At 38.4% G+C, this 24,298-nt stretch overlaps 1 long non-coding RNA gene across 1 annotated transcript in view; it reads right to left on the bottom strand.

Annotated features, from left to right (window-relative positions):
- Window positions 1–1,128: 1,128 nt before the first annotated feature.
- LOC117980128 (uncharacterized) overlaps window positions 1,129–24,298 on the bottom strand; it is a 30,664-nt gene continuing 7,494 nt past the window's right edge. The window contains exons 2-4 of the long non-coding RNA XR_004671293.3: window positions 22,038–22,186; window positions 21,587–21,679; window positions 1,129–1,559 (exon numbers count right to left, since the gene is read on the bottom strand). This is a non-coding gene — a long non-coding RNA (uncharacterized LOC117980128). The remainder of the gene's footprint in view (window positions 1,560–21,586; window positions 21,680–22,037; window positions 22,187–24,298) is intronic.

The raw sequence follows: 24,298 nt of genomic DNA on the forward strand, positions 1-24,298 counted from the left end.
TGCCTTTAAAAGAGGAGTAAAATCCTTCTCAGAAATCTACCTGGTCATTTCCCCTTAGGTTTCATCTTCCAGAACTGAGTCACATGCCTACCCTAGACAAATCACTAGGAAAGACAAATGAGATTGCCAAAACTGGCTTTGACCTGCCATGTTTCATCCATAGAAGTTCTTTTGTCAACCAAACATAATGGGGATTCTGTTAACAAGAGAGAAAGGGAATGACTTTGAACAGGCAATTAGCAGAGTCCACCTCCAGGGATAGCCTCACTCCAAGACTGGTCTGAGCTCTGACTGAAGTGTATGTAAAAACAAGAGTATATTTAAGAATAAAGATGGGTCTGCAAACATTTTTCTGTAAAGGGCCAGATAGCAAATATTTTAGGCTTTTCAGGCTATGTAATCTCTGTTACATATTCTTCTTTGTTATTTTTACAGCACGTTAAAAAAATGTGCAAAACACTCTTAGCTTTCCTGGCATATAAAAACTGGTCATGGACCAGATTTGACCCTACTGTGCCAGCACCTAGACAGACACATGATATAATCATTGCCTTTCATGCAGTTAGTTAACAAAAATTTGTGGAGTGTCTAATATGGTCAGTCACCAAACTAAGTGTTGGGGATGCAGACCTGACCAACGTAGAGTGTATTCCCTGAAAAAGCTCATAATGTAGTGGTATCTCCTGCCTCCCCACCCAAGAAAAGCCAAAATGTAAGCCTACCTTTCATTTTTATGCAGTAAATATCCTAAACTGTTTTTTCTGCAAGTGTGGTATATAATTTTACAGATATAGATTTTTAAATAGTACAAAGTTATTTACAAAGTTATTAAGCTGAGAAAATCACAAGTTTCTAAAAAATTACACATATTTGAGGCATGTATGTCCTACCTACAAGGAATATATATGAAGGATACAAAGTAGCCAAAACAGTATAAAAATACCCTACGATATTGATGTAATTTCTAGCCCTGGTACTATTTCCTCTGTCAAAAAAACACACAACAAATATATATATGTGTATATATATATATATTATATGTATTATGTATAAATATAATATAAGTATAAATATGCTATTTATACATAAATGTATATATAATACATAATATATGTATTATATCTTATAAAATACATATCCTGAAACCTAATATCATGAGTTTTAAAACAGTAGTTGTCAAAAGAAAAAAATTTGTATACTAAACATAATGGAACCCAAGATTGTCTGCTGTAAGTAAATTTCATCCAATTCTTAATGTAAGAGATTAACATTTTATTACAGGAATTTCAGCAATTTTAGAGGAATTTTGTAAAATCAGTATGGAAAATAGACATTCTTTAGGAAAAAAAAAGCATTTAATCAGAATCAGTCTGACTGTGTCAGTGTTTGAGGAGTATTTGAGCCTGATTTAAAAAGTCTTTACCAGTCTTACCTAGAATACCTCCTTGTACTTAAGAGATATTCTCAATCCACTGCCTTGAGGCCATCAGAGGATCATTCAGTTGCTTGTTCTTTTCTTCTTTTTCATGTTGACTAAAGAGGCACACTAAGCAGTCCTTCTAAGCAAAACAAAACAAAACAACAAAAAATAATCACCAACGCATTTCTGAAAAAGAATCAAACTGTCCTTTGGAAAACTGAAATTGCACTTGGGAACTGCGTGTTTCTGTCTTTAAATGTAGTCAACAAAATTGTTGCTCTCTTGGAAATGGTTTGTTTGTGATAAGTGAGCTTTCTTTCTGTAGATGAAGTCCCCAGAGTAAGTTTCTGTCACCAACATTTCCCTTTCTTGGACTTGAGAAATTACAGTCTGCAGATAACATACTTGCCTAAGCAGCAGAAAAATGTTCCTGACTTCATGGAACTTCTGAACAGCTTTGGGAAATAGTATTCCATGAAACTCCCTGGGGAATGCCCCAGAATGTTTATGGGGACCCTAATCCTTTGCAGATGCACATTAAAATTTGCAGCAGGTTTCTCAACGGGCCTTTCTGGTGTTTTTGTGCTGAGGAAGTTTAAGTCTGTCTTTGGTTCTAAATACCAAAAAGTGCTAAAGTATGAAGTATTTATCATAAAATCTTCTGAACAAACATGATTTGATAGATCGGCTCTAAAAACATGTACAACTTTAATAGAAGCAGCAGGCCGGAGTCATTGAAAATATTAGGGCTCTCCAGTCAAAAGATCTGGTTTAAATCTAACTGCTGTTGCTTATCATCTCTGTGACCTTGTACAATAATCCTTAATTCATCTTTCTTTCCTCATCTGTCTAATAGAAATAATGTGAGCATCAAATGTGATAGTACTTTCATTCATTCTGTGATTAAGTGAATATTTGTTGAATCAGGCATTATGTGTCAGGCTCTAAACTGAAAAGGAGCAGAGACCCCCTCTTAGGGGCCTGCACCTCTCCACACCCAAGCATGGAAATAAAGGGAAATCTTGAGTTCTTTCAAGGGAAATTCCAGGTGCCTAGCCAGCCCTGAGAAATAAATAAGCAACTTGAAAAGCAAGAAAGTAATAGTAGCCCAAAACAACAGCCAAGAAAGCTTCAATCATGGGATGTTTGATTCTCCTGCAGAAACTAAAGATAACAACACAGGTCTCTGAGTTGTTTTTCAGAAACTCAGACCCCCACCAAACGAACTTGCTGGCATGTAGACCTCAGATAACGAGGAACTGAAGTCTGAACTCTGACCACTGTTCTTTGTTTCACATTTCATTCTGAGGCGCCAGGAGGGAGTCACATCCAGGAGCCAAGCTAACATTCAAATCTGCTGACCCCAAATTTTTACACAAGGTTTATCTTACTTATCTAATTGCAAATTAGAAAATCTTTGAATCTATTTATGACACGTAAGCCCTCTGTCCCTTAAAGTTATCTGTCTTCTTAAGGCCAAAACCAATGCAAATGTATTGACATACCATGTTGCCTATAACTTCTGCTTTCCTGAAATTTACCCCTGCCTTTAAAAACTCTCACCTGCAATCCATCAACGAGGCTGTGACTTAAGCGTGAACTGTCTGGTCCTCATTGCTTGCTGCCCTACAAATAAACACCTTCCTTTCTACTGATGCAAACTGTGGTGTAGATATCTGGTCTTACTGTGCTGGACAAGAGGACCCCAGTTTGGTTCTGTAACAGGACTAGCTGCTGGGATACACAATAGGAAGACAGCCATAGTCCAGTCTTATGAAAATAGAAGTGCCTGGGAAACTGTAATCTATACATGCTGGTTACCGTGATAAGAAAAATGATGTAATGGGCTGGGCACAGTGGCTCACACCTATAACCCCAGCACTTTGGGAGACCGAGGCAGGTGAATCACGAGGTCAGGAGTTCAAGACCAGCCTGGCTAAGATGGTGAAACCCTGTCTCTACTAAAAATACAAAAATTAGCCAGGTGTGGTGGCACATGCCTGTAGTCCCAACTTCTTGGGAGGCTGAGGCAGGAGAATTGCTTGAACCTGGGAGGAGATTGCAGTGAGCCAGATCACGCCACTGCACTCCAGCCTGGAGACAGAGCGAGACTCCATCTCAAAAAAAAAAAAAAAAAAAAAAGAGAAGCATGATGTAATGATGTAATGTATTTGAGGTGCATAGCAATAACCAATTCCATTTCTAGTAATAAATACAAATAAAAATCACAACTTGACATTGAAGCGATTAAAAGAAAAGTGCATATCCACACCAGTTTAGAGTTTTTCTTTAATATATGAGGTCTCTCATATAAAGTAAAATTCCAAGAGGTAATAGAGAAATCAACGTGGCTTCTCCTGCCAGACTGATCATTCCTTCCCAGTTTTGGTTACTGACTATATCACTGAAAAGTCAGTGAAGACACTGCTCTTACTAGCGGTGAAATTTGGATATGGCTTAAAAAGCTGCAATTCAATAAAGCATTAAATTAGATTGCTGATGAAGTATATTCAAGGAAACAATTTACCAATATTTATTAATCATATGTCAAATTAAAAAAATATGTTTCTACCAAAAAATTTAAGGACATCTTTCATCTACTAAAGAAAGAGTGAAGATATTTTTAAACTAATTTTAATGCATAGATTATTTTTCAAAAAACATAGGTAAATACTACAGAATCCATTATCAAAACTAAACTTCATACTTTAAAAACTACCATAGAATTTCAGAATTGAATTTGACCTTAAAGGTCACTTTTTAGAAAGCATAATAGAATTGAATTTAGAAAAGAAAAAAAGAAAGGGAAATAAAAGAAGAAAAAAGTAAAATTTTTGCATAAATACTCCTAGCTTTTTAGCTTTCTTTCTTTTTTTTTTTTTTCTTTTTGAGACAGGGCCTCTTTCTGTCATCCAGGCTAGAGTACAGTGGTATGATCATGGTTCACTGCAGCCTCAACCTCCTGGGCTCAATAGATTCTCCCACCTCAGACTCCTGAAAAGCTGGGACTATAGGTGCACACCACTATGCCTGAATAATTTTAAAATATTTTGTAGAGACAGGGTCCCACTGTGCTGTCAAGGCAGATTTTGAACTCCTGGCCTCAAGTGATCCTCCTGCCTCAGCTTCCCAAAGTGCTGAGATTACAGGCATGAGCCACTGTGCCTGGCCACACGTAGCTGCTTAATGGCAAACTAGGGTTCTGAACATGATCACGTTAATCCAAGTCATTTCTTCTATAAATGGCTCCTTTTGGTTTATAAATAAATAACATAACATAAAAAAGAATATAAAAAACATGACTGCAATGAAATAACCTGCTGAAAAGCTTTGAAATTAGTAAGGAATACCAATAAAAATACTTTTTTGTTTCCGTTATAACAGAAACAAAACATTTGTTAACAACTTCATTTGTTAGTTGATTCAATACTTTTATTTTTAATAACTACTAGTATTAATCTCTGTACATACCAAAATAAATAAGGCACATCACTGATCTTTTAGGATCACCCAACGTGGAAAGAGATAAGCACAAAATCAGACAGTATAAAAAAGGATAATAAGGACTTCATTGCCTTTAGAAACCATTACAAAGTCAGAGGAATAGCAAAACCCATGAATCATGCTCTGTATGCTACCAGTGTATACTGTGGAGAAAGGAAGAGCTGGGATTAGCTGGGCAACCCCTGCTTACAGCTGGTGAAACTGGATTAGTTTAGCATGGGCAGTAGGCGAAGAGGAATGGAGTAGATTCAAGGATGATAATACTAATTTCCTTGTCATAACATGGAAATAATGCCTATCTCATTAGGGGGTTATAAAGAATAAAAAAGGGGCCAGGAGCAGTGGCTCACACCTGTAATCCCAGCACTTTGGGAAGCCAAGACAGGCAGCTCACTTGAGGCCAGGAGTTCAGACCAGCCTGGATGGCATGGTGAAACCCTGTCTCTACTAAAAATACAAAAATTAGCAGGTGTGGTGGCACAGGCCTGTAGTCCTAGCTAGCTATTCAGGAGGCTGAGGCACAAAAATCACTTGAACCCAGGAGGCAGAGGTTTCAGTGAGCTGAGGTCACACCACTGCATTCCAACCTAGGCAACAGAGTGAGGCTCTGTCTCAAAATAAATAAATAAATAATAATTAAATAAATAATAATTAAAAAGGAAGTGATACAGACAGGAGTCAGGGAAATACTAGGTAGAAAAGGTCCACTCTCAAACCTGGACCTACGGCCCTAAATGAGAACATGCATTCCTATTTTCCCACCCAAATATTGCCTTTTCCAAAACCACCCTGGCCCATCATGATCCCCATCCTGTACCATAAAAACCCCAAGCTCCACTGGCAGAAGAGCAGAGCAGAGTGGCAACGAAGGAGAGAAGAGAAGAAGCAAATGGATGTTGGAGAAAAGCAGCTTTACTTCAGAGGAATGGCTTGATGGAGGGACTTTGGAGAAGAGTTCAACTGGGGACTACCAAACTCCAGGGGAAGACTATCTTCCCAATCCATCCCCTTTCCAGCTCCCCTTCCCACTGAGAGTCACTTCCATGCTCAATTAAAATCCTCCGTATACATCACCCTTCAATTTGTTCGTGTGACCTGATTCTTCCTTGACATGAGACAAGAAATTGGGTACTAAGAGGGCAGGGTATAAAAGGATGTCACTCCGACCCTTCACTGAGCTGGTCTGTGGTTGGCAAACACTTAGCTGTCTGTGGTTGGCAAATGCTAAAAGAGCACTGATTGTAACACATGCCCTCTGGGGTTCCAGGAGTCACAGACACCCCCTCTCAGACAGCAGAGCTAAAAGACCATTGTAACACACATGGACGCTGCCACAGGGCCCGCAGAGAACCTGCTAATGCCAGACAGGAGTGACCAGTCAGTTCCAGCATTCATTTGCCCTGGTTCCCGCACCTGCTCACCTCCATGCTCCCCCTCCTATAAGGGGTTCAGTGCTGCGGGCTGAGTAGATGAGCCACCCCTTCATGAGTCCTGTGAAGGGGTCAAAGGAACTATCCCATCTCAGAAGCATAACAATGGCAGCATTAATAAAATACTTACAGTAATTCTAATACATGGAGAACTCCCCAAAACAAGAATTCAGATAGAGGGCATCAATGGCTGGCACACATCCTCCACAGCAGGCTTACCCAAGCTCAACTCATCAGTTTTACAATAAAAAACACCAACCCCTTTTTACATGGCTAAATTGTTGGATCCATTTAGAGCATTATAGTAGAATTTTAAAATACTATTTACTAATTGTTTGTATTATTTCATGCATACTCCTTATTTAATCTTTATTCTATAAGGGGAGAACTCTTGTCCTGTCTTAGAGGGTTTAGAGAGGTTGAGTAATCTGCCCCAAATTACACAATTCAAGAGTGAGTGTGGCCAGAATTCAAACTAAGGAGTCTGACTCCAAAGGCCATATCAGTCTAATTCAGTGTTTGACAAACAAAAGCCCACAGTCAAATCTTGCCCACTACTTATTTCCATGCCACTAATTTTCTAATTATTTTTTTAGATGAAGTTTTGCTCTTGTTGCCCATGCTAAAGTGCTATGGCGCGATCTTGGCTCACCACAACCTCTGCCTCCCAGGTTCAAGTGATTCTCCTGCCTCAGCCTCCCGAGTAGCTGGGGATTACAGGCATGTGCCACCACACCCAGCTAATTTTGTACTTTTAGTAGGACGGGGTTTCTCCATGTTGGTCAGGCTGGTCTCAAATTCCTGACCTCAGGTGATCCGCCCGCCTCGGCCTCCCAACCTGCTGAGATTACAGGCGTGAACCACGGCCCCCAGCCTCAGCCACTCTTATTAAGCATTGAATAACTAAAATTAGTGTATTTTAATAAGACAAAAGACTGCATCTATGCAAAACTTACATTGCAACAAAATCATTTCTATGACAACTAACGCTGTTTCAAACCCAGTAAAGTAAAGCTCCTTTATACACATTACATACTGTTGTTTTTTGTATTCTGGTTTTTGTGTTTGTTTTTTGATACCAAGTCTTGCTCTGTTGCCCAGGCTGGAGTGCAGTGGTACGATCTTGGCTCACTGCAATCTCCATCTCCCAGGTTCAAGTGATTCTCATGCCTCAGACCCTTGAGTAGCTGGGATTACAGGCACACACCACTGTGCCCAGCTAATTTTTGTATTTTTAGTAAAGAAAAGGTTTCACTCTGCTGACCAGGCTGGTCTTGAACTCCTGACCTCAAGTGATCTGCACACTTCAGCTTCCCAAAGTCCTGGAATTACAGGTGTGAGCCACTGTGCCCAAGCTGTACACGTCACATACTGTTAAAAGACAAAACAAAACACAAGATCTCCATTCCCACAAAAAATTTGCAATGAATATGTTTTTCAAGTTCAAACTATAGTTCCAGCTGCATTTTTCAGATCTTAATTAAAGGAAAAACAAGACAAAACAAAAATCCTCCATATTTCAAAATTCACTTAACTGTGCAATTGAGGAGCTTTCACTTAGCTTTCCTGCGGGAGTTGCTGGTATGCAATTGAATGGTACACCAAAATCAAATATCAAGAGGAAAATCTGATAGAATTCTGTTTGCCTTTGAGCTAGTGAATGTGCTCAGTTAAAATCATATGCTCACATATTGATATTAGTATTTGGCAAAACCTATCTGTGTGAGAACATATTTTCACAGATAAAATACATGAAATTTCATTATGGATCAACATTAACAGATGAGTTTACAATTGATTTTGATGATAGCAAAAACTAATTTTGAACGCCAGTTAAGCGAAATATTATCCCCCCATTCTTATCATTCATAGACTTGTATGTTTAAATTGTTTAAGCATTTGTTTGTTTGTTTACTTATTTCTTTACTGAGATAGGGTCTCACCCTGTCACTCAGGCTGGAGTGCAGTTGCACAATCATAGCTAATTGCAGCCTGGATCTCCCAGGCTTAAGCAGTCCTCCTGCCTCAGCCTCCACATAGCTAGGACTACAGGCATGCACCATCATGCTGGGCTAATTTTTTTTTTATTTTTTACTTTTTGTAAAGTCAGGGTCTTGCTATTTTGTCCAGCCGACCTTAAACTCCTGGCCTTAAGTGATACTTCTGCCTTGGCCTCCCAAAGTGCTGGGATTACAGGTGTGAGCCGCTGTACCAGCCTGTATTTTCTTTTAATGAACTTGTCATTATTATATTTTGAATTTCAACAATAAAAAATTTGTAGACATTTGTTTTCTCTCTTCTTATATAAATAGCTACATAATATCCTCAATTTTGCCTCATGGCCTACAAAACTTTAAATGTTTACTGTCTGACCCTTTATAATAAAATGGTTGCTAACCTCTATTTTAATTCCAACAAATGTTCATTTAATGTCATTTGTCTTCCAAAGTTATCTGCTAAATATTTGTACCTTCACAGTAATTTCCAATGTCACTCCACTTGTCTCCAAAATATTTTGGTAAAAATTGAAGAGTATGAAAAAATTGTTTTTCTGAACTTCCTATTATTCTCTAAAACGCTAATATGGTCTGGCTTTGTGTTTCCCCCAAATGTAATCTTGAATTGTAATCTGAATTGTAATCCCCACGTGTTGGGGAAGGGACCTTGTGGGAGGTGATTAGATTATGGGGACGTCTCCCCCGTGCTGTTCTTGTGATAGTGTGTGAGTTCTCACAAGAACAGACGGTTTTCTAAGGGGCTTTTCCCCACTTCACTCCTCATTTCTCTCACTTGCCACCATGTAAGATGTGCCTATGTCACCTTCCACTGTGATTATTAGTTTCCTGAGGCCTCCATAGCCGTGTGGAAATGACTCAGTTAAACCTCTTTTCTTTATAAATTACCCAGTCTTGGGTATGCCTTCGTAGCAGCATGAAAACAGACTAATACGAACCCCTTCACCTCTTGCTGGCTCATTTCCTCCCATCCTGTGCCCCACGCCCCCTTTACAGATCCCCAATGTTTTCGTGATACCTACTCATTGTGAATTGTCCTCTCTCCCTAAGCCTTTCATTGGAATCAAAATTTTCCCTCCTCTTTTCCTGACTCTATCACAAATATCATTTCAGTACTTATCTGTCCTCAAGTTAACACCATTCAGTGTAGGCAGGGGTTTGCATCCCCAAAAGTGAGAGTCCTGGCTGATCCTGACAGATCTACTAATTGAAGGAAGTTTCCAGATGGCAGAGTGAACCCATGGATGTTGACCATATTCTTTTCAACTTAAGAAACAACTATTGGTGAGCAAGTGGACCATGGGCTGCTGGCTCCTGAGGTTTGAGGAGGGGAGTCCTTGAATGGAGGTAACGTGTAAGGCAAAGATTATGAAAAGGATCAACGACACACATTCCAACATCTATGGCCAAGGCAAGCCATTCAAAGGCAGTAATGGCGTCCCCAGGAGCACGCAGGGTACGGAGGTGACTTCTCTCAGAATGACTTCTGAAGTGGTCCCACTCAGGCTAGCTTCCGAGCATCTTTCTCCCTTCCAGTCACTTCCTAACATGAGGGCAAGGATTTCCAAAGTTTTGGCCAAATAGATCAACTGTGTTTGTTTACTTATTTCTATGTATAAACTATCTTCTCAGCAAGCCCCCCATTATGTATGAGCTACATACATGTTGACTAATAAAAAGAGCTTGTCATATAATGTAGTTTTCAACTATATGCTTTATTAATTACAGTCTCATGACCAGAATCAGTGGTAAAAAGGATAAGATTGCTTTACCCCAGAATACTTTAAACACACATGCTCATATTCTTTTTTTTCTTTTCTTTTCTTTTTTTTTTTTTTTGAGATGGAGTCTCGCTCTGTCACCAGGCTGGAGTGCAATGGCCAATATGGGCTCACTGCAACCTCCGCCTCTCGGGTTCAAACGATTCTCCTGCCTCAGCCTCCTGAGCAGCTGGGACTACAGGCAAATGACACCATGCCCAGCTAATTATTGTATTTTTAGTAGAGGCAGGGTTTCACTATGTTGGCCAGGATGGTCCTGATCTCTTGACTTCGTGATCCACCTGCCTCAGCCTCCCAAAGTGCTGGGATTACAGGCATGAGCCACCATGCCCAGTACATGCTCATATTTATATAATTATACTCAACCTAAGCCTCTTGTTTTTCTTTGTCCTTTTTTGATTCCACAGTTTTCCTCACCCAGGCCGGCCCACAGTACTGCCTTTTTCTGTGCCCAAACTAGGCTTGTATGTCTGGCTCCTTGTCCTACCTATTATTCTGATATAGGCAGGCTGAATGAGTGAGGCTACCTGCTTCATTATCTACTCAACTCTTTATTGATGATAATTCTAATGCTTGATGGTTTTCTTTCAGATGGGTAAAAACCATATCACGAGTCTGTGATTTAAAAATATACAAAGAACTTGATGTTCAATGTCCATGTATTTTATAGACAGTTATTGCTGTTTTACTATTTCTTTACATATTTCATTCTGTGTTTTCTTTCCTTGTCTTTTAAAGTGAGTCTGCTTTCCTTCACTTGATCTATTTATTTCAAAAGCACTTTGAGATGTTTTTCTACTTAATTTTAGTCTCCCTCAGATTAAATTACACAGCTGACCTTTTTTTTTCTACTAGCCATATAATTGCAGGGAAGTACATGTGCCAAAATATTACATTACTAAATATTTGTTATTACCTAAGTCAATGCCTGAATGTCAAGATGGTATGAGGCCAATGAGAAAAGCTTAGAAAACCTACAAATATGAGGTGGATTTCATGTTACGCAGTAGGAAATGTGTATTAAAGGCCAGAGAGTATGGGATAAGAAGGAGAAGAGATTAATGCAACGTATTTGGGTTTTAGTTGTTAACATAAAACATAAATACTTTCAATGACTGGGACTAGTTAAAAGAAAGATCAGCTTCTGTACAATAGATTCTATAAAGAAAAAGAACATACACAAATGATATTCTAGATTCCCTTGTAAAATTGTAATAAAGTTGAAATGATTATGGATGTAACTGTTAGAAATAAGGAAAACTGTGGCACCTATGAAATAGAAGTCACAATTATATTCAACAGCAATCACAATTTGAAAATTTTCAGGTTCTTAGTGAATTGTTATTTAAGTGAGTGGGAACATCAAGCTTTAAGAAGTAGAGACTGAGAAAATAAGCATGTTACCAAAAAAAAAAAAAAAAAGCCATCTGCAATTGTGAAACACAGAAGGAAGATTGAAGATTCTAAAACAAACTCAGGAAATGTGCAGTTAGTAGCACTCAGAAATAATGCAAGAGGAGAATAAGGCTGATGTGAATGAGAATGAAAATTATGAAAGCGCTTGAACAAAAGTAACAAAGCATGTACCAAATAAAGCACCACACTACAAATTGCTACCAAAACAAAGAGCTAAGAGCAAGAATAAACTATTAGAAAAACTATCATTATGATGGAGAACTAACTTATAAAGTAAGTGAGCAGAACAAAGTTGTAAACATGTTCAGGGCAAATAAACCATGTTGAACAAGAATATAGCGTAATTTTAGTTCTGCTGTATTAAAAGAACATAGTACATAATATACTTTGAAGAAAATAAAATACCTTCTTCGTGAATTCTGCTAGACTTTTTAAGTCCCTTCATTTACCTTGTGAAAGGACCTATTCTTGTTCATGCACAGTAACAGCTGATGGCGATAAAAGGTATGAGTTCTTTAGAATACTCTATGTTTAGCCAGGTTCACGCATGAGGGTTGGGTTTTACGATCTTTTGGTGAAATACCGGAACATTTATTACAGGATAGTATACTGTCGTTGAAAGATAATTAGATTAGGACCCAGGCTCAAGTTCAGTTTTAATGTTTTATCAGCTGTGTGACTTTGGACAACTCACTTCTTTTTCTTTTTCTTTTTTTGAGAGTGGGCCTCATGCTGTCACCCAGGCTGGAGTGCAGTGTTGCAATCATAGCTTACTGTAATGTCAAACTCCCAGGCTCAAGCTATTCTCCCACCTCAGCCTGCTGAGTAGCTAGAACTACAGAGCGCATGGGACTGTGCCCAGCTTCTTTCCTTTTTTTTTTTTTTTTTTTGTAGAGACAGGGTCTGGCTATGTTGCCCAGCAATTCTCCCACCTAGGGCCTTCCAAAGTGCTGGAATTATAAGCATAAACCACCACGCCCAGCCTGGGTAAATAATCTAATCTCTTTTAGCATCAGCTGCTTCATCTACAAAGTGTTTGTACTAATTATTCCTTCAGACAGATACCTTAAGATTTAAATATAAAGCAATTTTGTACTATTCCCAGGACCAATGCATGGTGACTCTCTTTTTCCTTCAAATCTTGATGGTTCTGGCAAAGCTTGAACTCAGCAACGTCATCGCTGAGCTATATAATAAAGAAAAGAATATCTACAAATAGGCGTGTTGAGTAAATCCATTAACGATGAAAACACATAGCCAAAAAGTGGTATACCACTTTTTCATCAGATTCCTTAAGGGGATGTTCACAGTGTAAAAGGCTTTAACTTTAGGTAGCTGACGGCAGTGGACAGTATTGCTTGCAATCAGAGATAAGCTCAGTGTGAACAAAACATCTAATGATTCGGAAGCAGAAATAGAACAGTAAACATTATGCAGAGTATAGTGCCATGCCCCCTGTAGGCACTCAAAAAAAAATAATCCATGGTGATTATGACAATGATGAACAGAACCAGGTCCTGCAATCAGTGTCTAGGGCCATTAACAAAAAGTCATGCACTTAGGAGGGGGAGGCTGCTGCCTTTGTGGCATTTACTGAGTATATTTCCACTCACCAGGTTACAGGGCAGTGATGAGAGAAATGTAGGGCTTTGAGAAGACAGGAAATGGCCTGTTTTGCCACCCAAGTAAAATGTCAACAGCCTGTCATAAAACCATTTTCAATTTCTGGCCTGCAACCTTATTTACATTTTTTTCTTAAAGATAATTTTTTTTTTCTTAGAGATACTAAATAATTTTAGGAAAAAATGTCTTCTACAAGTTACTTTTATCAGAAAGCCAGAGCATAGTTTGTTTAAGGACATAGTTTGAAAGTTGCTTTAACTATCTGAGGGAAGGCCAGGAAAGGCTCTATTTTCAAATAAGGACCTGACCAGAAGAAAGTGGGGAAAAGGCTGAATAAAGAAATCAATGGAACTAAAAGAATCAAGAGGTGCTTCTTTGCATTTTGTAATTTTTCTACAGTGAGCATATCGCAGAAACTTGTCACTTGTCACTATCTCTTCTCCCCTTCTTCCTGGATAATAGAACTCCAATTTGTTGGAGGTTATTATCAACGTTCCAAGCTTAATGTGTAATATGTAAATATATTCACTTTCACAAATCCCTTTGCAGCTAAGGGAAGCTATGTTGCCAGTTTTGGCTAATAAGATACAGACAGACATGCTAGCACCAGCATCCTTCTCAAGATAAGACAGAGTCTTGTGGGAAAGGGTTACATACCTATCCCTTTCTTTCTGCCTGGAATGGGAATAGAAGGCCTGGAGAGGTGGCAGCCATCTTGCAAACATGAGCACTGTCTTAATCCATTAGGACTGCTATAACAAAATATGCCAGACTGAGCAATTTATAAACCACAGAAATGTATTGCTCACAATTCTGGAGGCTGGGAAGTCTGAGATCAACCACCAGCAAACTCCATGTGTGGTGAGGACCCATTCCTCATCAATGGCACCTTCTACGAGTTCTCACATGGCAGAAGGGCAAACAGCCTCCCTCAGGCCTCTTTTACAATGGCACCAAGCCCATTTATAAGGGCAGAGCCCTCATGAGCTAATCACCTCCCAAAGGCCTCACCTGTTAATGCTATCACGTTGGAGATAAAATTCAAACATAAAAATGTTGGGGGGTACACAAACATTCAAACCATAACAGGCACAAAGGCAGCAACACCCTGAGGAGGGCAGAGTAGAGAAATAAAAGGAGTTTGAATCCTTGATAATTTTGCAGAGCTTCAGTGATAACAGCCCTGGACTACCTATCTCTACCCCAAAGTGTTCATGAGAAAAATTAACACTTTCTGTGTTTAAGCTACTATTCATCAGGATTTTTATAGCTCAAAACCAAACATAATATTATGTCCAGTAAAGGCCTATTTCATTTTTGTGCTTTGCTTTATTGTGCTTCAAAGATAATGCATTATTCTTCTTTTTCTTCTTTTTTTGGAGACCAGGTCTGACTCTGTCACTCAGGCTGGATTGCAGTGGTACAATCATAGCTTACTGAAGCCTCAAACTCCTGGGCTAAGGTGATCCTCCTGACTCAGCCTCTGGACTAGCTGAAACTACAGACATGCACCACCATGCCTGGATAAATATTGCGTTTTTTTACAAATTGAAGGTTGGTAGCAACCCTGCATTAAAGCAAATCTATAAATGCCATTTTTCCAACAGCATGTGCTCAATTTATGTCACATTTTCGTACTTCTAACAATATTTCAAACTTTCTTGTGATTATTATATCTGTTATGGTGATCGGTGACCAGTGATCTTCGAAGTCACTACTGTAATTGTTTCAGGGCTCCACAAATTGTGCACATATAAGACAATAAACTTAATAAATGTTGTGTGTGTTCTGACTGCTCCACCCACTGGCCATTCCCCCGTCTCTCTCCCTCTCCTTGGGTTTTCCAATTCCTTAAGAAAAAACAATATCGAAATGAGGCAAATAAATAACCCTGCAATGGCCTCTAAGTGTTCAAGTGAAAGAGTCACATGCCTCTCATCTTAAATCAAAAGCTAGAAATGATTAAGCTTAGTGAGAAAGGCATGTTGAAAACAGCAATAGGCCAAAAGCTAGGCCTCTTGCACCAAATAGTTAGATATGTGAATGCAAATGAAAAGTTCTTGAAGGAAATTAAAAATACTACTCTAGTGAACACACAAATGATAAGAAAGCAAAACAGCTTTATTGCTGATTCGGAGAAAGTTTTGAGTGGTCTGAATAGATCAAACCAGCCGCAATATTCCCTTAAATCAAAGTCTAAACATGAGCAAGACCCTAAGTCAACTTTGTGAAGGCTGAGAAAGGTAAAGAAACTGCAGAAGAAAAGTTGGAAGCTAGTGAAGGTTGTTGGTTCATGAGGGCTGAGAAAAGAGGCCATCTCCATAACATAACAGTGCAAGGTGAAGCAGCAAGTGCTGATGGAGAAGCTACTGCAGGTTATCCAGAAGATCTAGCTAAAATAATCGGTGAAAGTGACTACACTAAACAACCGATTTTCAATGTAAATGAAATAGCCTTCTATTGCTATCTAGGACTTTCATAGCTAGAGAGAAGTTAAGGCCTGGCTTCAAAGTTTCAAGTGTCAGGCTGTCTGTCTTGGAAAAAGAAAATGTAGATGACAGCACATCTGTTTACAGCATGATTTACTCAGTATTTTCAGCCAACTGGTTTGTTTTGTTTTGTTTTTGAGATGGAATCTCACTCTGTTGTCCAGGCTGGAGTGCAGTGGTGCAATCTCGGCTCACTGCAACCTCCACCTCCCGGGTACAAGTGATACTCCTGACTCAGCCTCCCGAGTAGCTGGGACTACAGGCATGTGCCACTACGCCTGGCTAATTTTTTGTATTTTTAGTAGAGACAGGTATTCACCGTGTTGACCAGGCTGGTCTTGAACTCCTGACCTCAGGTGATCCACCCTCCTCAGCCTCCCAAAGTGCTGGGATGACAGGCATGAGCCACCGCACCTGGCCTCAGCCCACTTTTGAGACCCACTGTTGAGGAAAAAAAAAAAAAGATTCCTACTGCTTTTGAACAATATACCTGGTCACCTAAGAGCTCTGATGGAGATGTACTAGGAAGTGAATGTTGTTTTCATGCCTGCTAATGCAGCATTCATTCTGTAGCCCACGGATCAGGAAATAAATTTAAATTTGAAGTCCTACTATTTAAGAAAAATATTTTATAAGGCTACAGCTGCAATAGACAGTAATTCCTCTGATGGATCTGAAAGGAGACAATTGAAAACCTTCTAGAAAGGATTCACCATTTTAGATACATTAAGAATTTTCATGTTTCATGGGAGTTGGTCAAAATATCAGCATAACAGCAGTTTGGAAGAAGTTGATTCCAACCCTCATGGATGACTTTGAGGAGTTCCAGACTTCAATGTAGAAATTAACTGCAGATATGGTGGAAATAGCAAGAGAGAACTAGAATTAGAAATGGAGCTTGAAGGTGTGACTGAATTGCTGCAGTCTCATAATAAAACTTGAACAGATGAGAAGTTACTTTTTATGAATCAGCAAAGAAAGTTTTTGCTTTGTGGTTTTTGGGGTTTTTTTAGACAGATTCTCTCTGCCACCCAGGCTGGAGCGCAGCGGCGGGATCTTGGCTTACTGCAGCCTCCACCTCCTGGGTTCAAGTAATTGATTCTCCTATCTCAGTTTCCTGGGTAGCTGGGCTACGGGCGTCTGCCACCACACCTGTCTAATTTAGTACTTTTAGTAGAGATGGGGCTTCAGCATGTTGGCCTGGCTGGTCTCGAACTCCTGACCTCAAGTGATCCACCCGCCTCAGCCTCCCAAAGTGCTGGGATTACAGGCATAAGCCACTTTGCCAGGCCAGAAAGTGGTTTCTTGAGATAAAAATAACACCTGGTGAAGATGCTGTACTCACTGTTCAAATACCAGGATTTAGAATATTAACATAACTTTATTCTAAGTTATTTAGAATAACTTAGTTGGTAAAGCAGCAGTGGGGGTTTGACAGGATGGCCTCCAGTTTTTAAAGAAATTCTGCTGTAGGTGAAATGCTGTCAGCTTTGCATGCTACACAGAAATATTTTGTGAGAGTCCACTGATGTGACAAAATTTATTTTTGTCCTATTTTAAGAAATTGCCACAACCACCCCAACTTTCAGCAACTCCACCCTGATCAATCAGTGGCTATCAATACTGGGGCGAGATCCTCCAAGAGCAACAAGCAGATTACAGCTTGCTGAAGGGTCAGATGATTGTTAGAGTTCTTTAGCAATAAAGTATTTAAAAATTAAGGTATGTACATTTTTTAAAAAACAGGATGTGATTACACATTTAATAGACGACAGTATAGTGTAAACATAACATTTATACGCCCTGGAAAACCAAAAAATTCTTGTGCCTTGCTTCATTACTATATTGGCTTATTTCAGTGGTCCAGAAACGATCCTGCAATATCTCCGAAGTATGCCTGTATACGTTATTGGTGGAATTGTTTTGAAGTTTAAAATATAAGAGGCTTGGACCTAATTTAGGATAAGCCCTAACAGGAGTTTTACTTTGTCAAAATTATGGTAAAAAGAGTCTGTCTAGGAGGAAAACAACAAAGTAAAGTTCAAGGACCCCAGGAATCCACCCTTCCTCATTCTACAGGTGACTCAATCTGAGGCCAAAATCTACTTACAACATATAGTGTTGCCCACTCAGGCAGATTGCTTTCAAGACCCTTGGTCTTTTAGAGTCAAAATAATTCTACCTGAACCTAACAGGTGAAAGACAATCTGAGATACCAGAGTTAGAAAATAAAGAGGCATCTGTATCAAGTATCCAGTGGAATTAAGACTCAGTTCCTCCCTGTGGCGGAGTGCTGAGACTCAAGTTCTGCAATTCCAGTCCTAACTTGATTAAGCCTCAATCCTGCCTTATCTGCTCATCTTGCCTTGAATTTCGTCCTGGAAAAGTCTGCACTGACAGCTGGCAATCACCACTAGCCTCGATTCTGCCAGTTTCTTGGCCTGTCTAACTATCTGCCTGCTCAACCACTTAACCACTTAAACCTGGCTGTCCCTGTGTGGCTTCAAGCTCCTGTTAAGTAGGCCCAGTGTTCTCCTATCCACAGCCTTAATGTCTCTCTATCTTATCCAGCTGAATGAGAAGAAATTACAGGGGAGTCAAGGCAACACAATGCCTTCACTGATCAATATGGAAAAGGGCAAATTAAGAGCCTTTTAAAATTTAGGCAGACTTTCTGTAAACTGTGTAAAATTATCACAAGGCTTAATGCTGAAGAGCCTCAAGTAGCATTTGCAGAGTGTGTTTCTTGAAATAAATTTCAGTGATGGAATAGATTTGGGAAGCAGTGTTCCATACTTTCCCCCTTGGAAGTCCACAATGAGCACTAGTGGATGAAGGACCTTAGAAGTCCACACAGAGGAAACCACTTTATTTTTTAAAACTTTAACCCAATGCTTCATAAAAATACTTTTTTTGTATTATTTTCAAATATTCCGTGGAACACAATTTGAAAAGTGCATGAGGACAAAGTTTTACAATAATCGATGGGAAGATATCTTTTGGTTTCAAGCTGGAGTCCAGTAGACTTAACTCTACAGTATATTCAATAAATAATGTCTGAACTGGATTAAAGTAACTAGTAATAAAAATCCTGAATTTGACAAGAGACATTTGTTTCCTTAAACTTTAGACATTAAGGTTTAAGTAAAAAATATGTATTTGATTCTAGTTAGCTAAATATCACTTTTTATTGTCAATATTCAGAAAAATTCATGGTTAGAAAATCTGATTTTTAGAAGAAAAAAATACAGATTGTTAGTTTGATGTCTATGACCAATGTTCCTCTGTAACCTGGTGACACTGTTCTAATAGTAGCAAAAGTAGCTAGGAAGAAAATGTCAGCTTTTTAAAGACCAAAGCTACACATTAAATTGAAAAAAAAAAAAGGAATGTTATTGTACTAGTATTATTTATCAGCATATACACATGCACATAAACACATATATATGCACATACATATACATATTCATGTGTACACATATCTCGATATTTGCTAGACATTTGCATACACATATAAACACTTGGGATCATTTATTTGATTTATTCTCATCATCAGGAGAGCTTTTAAATGGATGTGAAAAGAAAGCTATAGAATGAGAAATACAAATCTGAAATACTAAATAAAAGTGTCAGGAAGTTTAAGATTCATGGATTATGTATGAATCATAGGGTGGGGAAGAATTGATATTTTCAGGCCAAATGTTAATGAAAGGTGTTCTAGTACATAAAACAATTTAAGGCTATATTTATCAAACCTCTTTAATTCATGTTTATAGACATGAATTAAACTCTTCTTAGAGTTGGAGATGAGAGGACCTGAAAAATCCTTTGTCCAAACCTGATTTCATGAATAATGAACCTGAGACCGCAAAACACAGATGGCTTGTCCTTAGGTGAGAATGCATCAACAGCTAAACTAAAACCAAAACCATGTTTCCTAATTCTCAATCAGGTTTCTTTATCACCAGATAGATAAAAGTTGGTGGATTTTTCAAGCTCAGAACTGCTCTCCTGTCATGCAATACATCGCATGTATTGGCATCCATCCGGGCCCTTTGGGTCACCCCTGTGGGACTGGAGAACAAGGTGAATAGACATAAATATGTTGATAAGGTTGAGTCTCATTGTCTCCTGCCAGACTCTATAAAACAGTAACATGCTAGATAATAGTTTATAACTAGGGTAAAATAAAATCCTAAGCCTGACACAGACCTCATAGAAAAATGTGGGAAATTATTACCTCCTTTTTTATTTTATGTGAAACTATATGTAAGATTTGCATTCTTTCTTACTTTTTTTTTTTTTGAAGTCGCAAGATTTAATAGAGTGAAATCTATTAAAGAGAGGGGACCCAAAGAGGGTGGCCGTTGCCGGCTCGAATGCATGGGTTTATATCCCAATCATTGTCCCTCCCGCTGTGCTCTCAGGCGATAGATGTTTGGCTATTTCTTTACCTCCTGTTTTTGCCTAATTAGCATTTTAGTGAGCTCTCTTTACTACCTGACTGGTCGGGTGTGAGCTAAGTTGCAAGCCCCATGTTTAAAGGTGGATGTGGTCACCTTCCCAGCTAGGCTTAGGGATTCTTAGTTGGCCTAGGAAATCCATCTTTCTTTCTTAAATGTTTGACAGAATTAGCTTTCTTTCTTAAATGTTTGACAGAATTCATAAAGCCATTTAAGACTCAAGCTTTGGCCAGTTGTGGTGGCTGACACCTGTAATCTCAGTACTTTTGAAGGCTGAGGCAGGAGGATTGCTTGAGCCCCAGAGTTCAAGACCAGCCTTGCAACAGAGTGAGATTTCATCTCTTAAAAAAATTAGCCAGATGCGGTGGCATACTCCTGTAGTCCCAACTACTTGGGAGATTGGGGTGAGAGGATCACTTCACTTTGGCCCAGGAGGTTGAAGCTGCAATGAGCTGAGATCATGCTATTGCAGTTCAGCACAAGCAACAGAGCAAGACCCTATCTCAAAAAAAAAAAAAAAAGACTCAGGTTTTATTTGTGGAAAGACTGTAAGGATAAATTCAACTCAGTTATTATGGGGCTATTTAGATTTTCTATTGCATCAGTTTTGATAACTGGTGTTTTTCAAGGAGTTTGTCTATTTTATCTTAAATTGTCATACATTTTGGCAAAAAGTTCATAATATTCCACTATTATCCTTTTAATATACATATTATTTGAACAAAAATTCCTATTTTTTCAGAAAGTTGTAGTTTTTATTTTCTTTTTGACTTTTTTGAACTTACCAATCTAGCTGTAGTTTTATCAGTTTTATTCATCTTTTCAGAGAACCAGCTTTTGGCTTTGTCAATTTTCTCCCTCGCTTGTTTTATATTTCTTATTTCCACCCTTATCTTTATTGTTTTTGTGTCCTTTTATATATTTGGGTTTAAATGCTTGCCTTTTTCTACCTTCTTAAGAAAGCAGAAATTTAGAGTGATCTTAAATCGTTTTGCTTATTCAATTTTAGAATTTTTCTTTTAAGTCCTGCTTTAGCAATATCCCTCAAATTTTCATAGGCTGTATTTTTGTTATAATTACACTCAAATTAAGGTTTTATTTAATTGTAATTGTTTTCTTTGACCCATCTGATATTTAAAAGGCAGTTCTTTACTTTTCAAATGTTTTGGCTTTTCTAAATAGCTTGTGTTAATTTCTAATTTAAGTCTGTTATCAGTTAACATAGTTTATAATATCAAGACTTTTGTATGTTTTATTTTCCAAGATATGGTTTATCCTGGAGGTTGTACTATATGCCTTGATAAAAGGTGTTCATATGTCCATTGGACTGGTCTGTATCTGTCATTAGTTCCACCAGCTTTTACTTTAGGTATTTTTGTATTAACGTAGTACGTCTTTAGGTTTAACTCTCAGGGCAGCCGTATGAAGAATGACGTCATACTTACTTTTGATTTCTTACCCAGTGTTGCCAGTCTAACACACCTTCTTAGCCTTTCTGCATACATGAATAATTAAGGTTTTGTTCTGGTTCTGAAGCACTGTGAAAGAATAAACTCTTCATCAACAAGCTCTCAGGATGTCATTATTTCCTGAGAACGTAAGCTCTGTGCACTAAAGCTATTTTACACAAAATCTACTTCTAATTAAGCAAGGTAAGGAAAGAAGGTATTGTGTAAAAAACAACTAACAATCAGGATGTCACAGGCGTCTGCCAAAAATCAGAATGGATGCTGTTAAATATCTTGAAGTAATATGTGGTGGAACATGCTGATTGGCCACTCAATACCCTTTCCCTCTTTTGTGTTTACTAAAAGAATCCTATTTCTGTTTTTTTTAAAAGGACCCTCATTTTATTTTTATTAGCGATGCAACAAAAACCAAAACAAAAACCCACACCTGTTTCTCCGGTTCTGTTTCAGCAAAGGCTACCCATATATGGTTTGGTCAATGAAATTAGCTGAACTCTGCCAGGAATTCCTGTGCTGATTTGTCTCCGTGACATGGGCGCCTGCCCTTCCACCTCATAACTTTCTTATTCTTCCTGCCTGGAATAGAGAAAGGAGATTAGTGATGGAGAATAACACCTGGCAACCAGGAAGTCATCATGAGGAGGACGGAGCAAAAGATGAATTACGTCTAGGATGTTGACGACCTCATGAAGCCACTATACCAATCTCATTGACCTATATCCAGACTTTGTATGTGAGAAAAAGAAACCCCTACATGGTTAAGCCAACAAAGTTGTGTCTCTGTTATAGTCAGCGGAACATAATCTCTAACTAATACCAAAAAAGAAAGGAAATTCATGACTCTATCAGAAGCCAAATTCAAACTTCTGCGTGACTTACATTTGTCCGTTTTCCCCTCTTCTAGAATAGTTTCTCTGAAGAATACTCTTTAAAGGTTACTATGTTATCATGCAAAGAATTCAGTGCGGACTTTCCCCCATTATGCAGCATTTTGGTAATCAGAAATCATCTGAGTAGTGTTTCCCTTTCTTTGAAATAGCACTACTTTTTCTAAAATGAGACGTTAAGTCCAGGCTATCCTGAAGAACATTGTTGACTGCCCTTTTGTAAAACAATTCAACTTCTTACATAGTTTGAAAGACATTCCCAAGGCGAAATTTCTACAAAATTATTTTCATATCTGGAATCTCTGCAAATATGTTTTCTGTAACTGCCTTGGCCTTTTCTGTCTGAGCTAAAGTTATGCTTAACGCTTTTCTTAAGGAGAGTTTTAAATTTGCAGCGCTAATCCCTTTCACATTAGCACGCAACCTCAGCATCAAGTTCTAACATGCATGTGCTGAGGAATTAATCAAAACCTTTTATAATCAAGCTGTCACATAAATGTCTACTGATGCAAACTTCCACATGTAAGATAGACAGTAATTCCAGCATTTAGGATATGGCTCTGGATGCCCTAGTGCAGCATTAATAAATAAAAGAATGGGCTATTTTTCAGCTTTGCTAATCTAAATTAGAATATTTTGCAAAGGTGAGTGCTTATCCCTGAAGGACTATAAAACGTGTCCGTGTACGTGCACACACACACACACACACATACACACACACCTCCCTTAGCATTTTCCAATTGCTTCACGAATGAAACCAGTGGAAGAGAAAAAAACTAGGTGTCAGTATTTAGCAAGTAAGCAAAAAGTCTTGAATTTTAAACGCTGCATAGGTTTAGAACTGATAAACCGTTCAAGTCTAATAGATAAAAAATTCAAAATAGAACCTATTGTGGCTTAATCAGTAGTTCAAATTCGTTACAGGCCAATAATAATTAGATCAAAAATGCCAAGGAATCGTTGTTGAGGCTTAATGGTTAAACTATGAACCCCATCTGCATAAGATGAACAATTTCTAAATATCGTTCTTACCTTTTTTAAAAAATGGATTCCAAGACATCTACACATTTTATACATCTGAGTTTTTCTGCTGATTTTGGTGGTTGACTAAAACTTTGGGCCAGAAGTGAGTGATCTTTTATTTGGCTGCTGAAACTGACTTTCTGTTCCATAGGAATATAAATCCATTTTAGTGCATTATAACTACTGTGTTCTCATTAAGACATTATACAATAGACTGGATTCAGTCACCCCCTGAAAGTTGTACTTGTGCTGTTACATAGGTAGGGACAAATATACATATAGCTGACAAGTTATCTCCCAAGTGTGTAAATATGATTGAGAAGGCTAGAGTGTGCCCAACTGTCTTAAACAAGCTCACGATATTTATATCTGACCTTTAGTTAATGATATAACCTGCTTCTATATGGTCTGTCAAGCTCAGGATTGAGTATTTTGCTTAAACTTTGCACACCTTTGATTACTTCATGCTAGCAAAGTCCATCTGTTGCTGTCATTGCACAGCTATCAATTTCAGTGTTACCTTGCTTCAACTCATGCCTTAAAACAATCAAGCTGACTTGGAACATCCACAGAGTAGATAATGTGGCATAAAGACATCATTCAAGCATTTCTGTTTTTTAAAACTCCAGGTCCATTCTTAGGCACAAGACTTTTTCTGTTCCCGCTTCTGCTTTGTGGCAGCCAGGACTTAACTTAGTGTCTGTTCTACCTCTCAGCTGCCACCTCCTGCTCTGTCCCTTGCTTCCATTTCTCCAAATGGCTTGCTGTCCCTAAAAAC

Source organism: Pan paniscus, chromosome 3 (genome assembly GCF_029289425.2).
Source record: "Pan paniscus chromosome 3, NHGRI_mPanPan1-v2.0_pri, whole genome shotgun sequence".
In the NCBI taxonomy this organism is placed as follows: domain Eukaryota; kingdom Metazoa; phylum Chordata; class Mammalia; order Primates; family Hominidae; genus Pan; species Pan paniscus.